Raw genomic sequence first — 2,159 nt, forward strand, 5'->3', positions numbered from 1 at the left:
GTCCTGGGTTATCCCTAAGGCATCAAGTAAGGAGGCTGGTTTCGTGGCAGCTCAGAGGTCATCTCCATATTCCTAAAAATTCAGGGTAAAAAGCTAGTTCATATTTAATTTCATTGTCTATTTGTCATGAACTTTTCCCTTCTAAGTATAATGGAATTCTAAACTGTCAAAACAGCCTCCAGATGTAAGTATAATTTAGTAATTAAAATGCTTAATTATGTTTTTAAAAAATCTTAGTACTCAGCTAAGATTGAACCATATCGTTTTACAATATCCAGAAAGATGGCAAAAAAGAAAAGTTCTGCATCTTAAATACTGGGTTTTAACACCCTACAAATGTTTATTTTGTAGATCAAAGTCCCTTCCAAATATGCCACCATCAAAGCAGTTTTGAAAGTCACAGACACAAGTTACATAGGTCATGAGAAGTCATTCAGAAGTTACTTTCCATTAAGTCCAACATAAGGAACAAGTAGATAGTGTTTTCTTCAGAAAAGAAACTTGAACAATAAGTTGACACCAGCCCACTCGTATCTATCTGACTGTAGACCCGAGGAAACAACGTGACTTCTCCAGGTCCCACCACCTATGAAAGCCTGGGTACAAACTTGCTCTGCATCAGTTCACATCTAAAAATCTGCAAGAACTGTGTTTTTTAAAGCAGATACCAACACTAGATGTCTTAGGGTAGGTTCTCTAGAGGAAAAAATATCAGTAAAGCATATAAAAATATATACAGAGAGATTTATATCAAGGAAATGGCTCACTTGATTGTAGAGGCTGGAATGTCCCAAGTCTATGGGTCAGGATAGAGGCTTTTCCTGATTGACATACCACAGGGGCTGCCAAACCCAAGATCGGCAGGTCAGGGTGCAGTATTCTTGTTCACAGGCTGCAAAGATCAACGGATCCCAAGATCAGCAGGCAAGACCACAGGTAAGGTGCTAAAGTCCCAAGAACCGGAGGTCAGACGAACAGGAGCCAGCTGCAGGATCCAGAGCAAGCAAAAGCCCACAAGCACCAGAATGACCACTTACATTCAATGCAGGCCACACACCCAAGGAAACTTCCTATCAAGTGACTGGCTACTCATAGCAGATCCCATTTTGGAGGTGATCACATTATATCAAATCTCATCATATGACTGCCAAACTACATCATAACTGCCAAATATCTGAAAATCATGGCCCAGCCAAGTTGACACACAATCCTAATGACCATAACAGGACCACCACTCTGCCACTACTCTGAGGTAAATACCTGTAGCAACACCATACCATTAACCACCAACCTTTTCAGTTATGGCTCCCATTAGACTATAAGCATGATCCTGAAAGACAGCAGGAAACAGCTGCAGGAATTTTTGAATTTCCGTTTTCACCACCCTTCTTCTATTTGTTGGAGCCTCTGTGTGGTGCCAACAGTTAACACGCTCAGCTGCTAACCAAAAGGTTAGAGGTTCGAGTCTACCCAGAGAAGAAAGTCCTGGCAATCTTTTTCTTAAAAATCAGCCATTGAAAATCCTATGGAACACAGTTCTGGGACACACATGAGGTCACCGTTGACTCAGAAGTAACTCAAGGACAACTGGCTGGTTTGGTCTTCTCTTTGTTAAGTAACTGCTATCCTTCCATCAGAGGAACAGCTGGTCAGGAGAGGAGAGCAGCACATGGGGGATGGCTGACATCAGGATTTACATTTGTCCAACATCCAAAAATCCTCTCTAAAGCCAACAGCTGGGAATAGCAAAAAGCAGTCAAGTGGGAAGCAGACTCCCTTATAATTTGCACTTCTTTCCCCCAAACACACTTTCCTTGCCACTGAGGGATTTTCTACTAATAAAATGAAGCCTGTAGAATGGCAATATTATTATTTTAACAATAACTACTATGGAGGCACTCAAGTTTCAGGCCACATAAAGGGCTAATAGTGAAACAGTGAAGTAAGATTTTAGCATTTTAAGAATACTCAAAAAAGAAGTCAGCACAACTAGACTAAACCAAAGCTAAGACGTTTCCTCAATACAACCAAATACTTCGAGGGACAGAGTAACAGGAGTGGGGGCCTGGGGACCATGGTTTAAGGGGACATCTAGGTCAACTGGCATAACAAAGTTTATTAAGAAAATGTTCTGCATCCCACTTTGGTGAATGGCATAT

The sequence above is a fragment of the Trichechus manatus genome, unplaced genomic scaffold, assembly GCF_000243295.1.
Source record: "Trichechus manatus latirostris isolate Lorelei unplaced genomic scaffold, TriManLat1.0 scaffold00049, whole genome shotgun sequence".
Taxonomy (NCBI): Eukaryota; Metazoa; Chordata; class Mammalia; order Sirenia; family Trichechidae; genus Trichechus; species Trichechus manatus.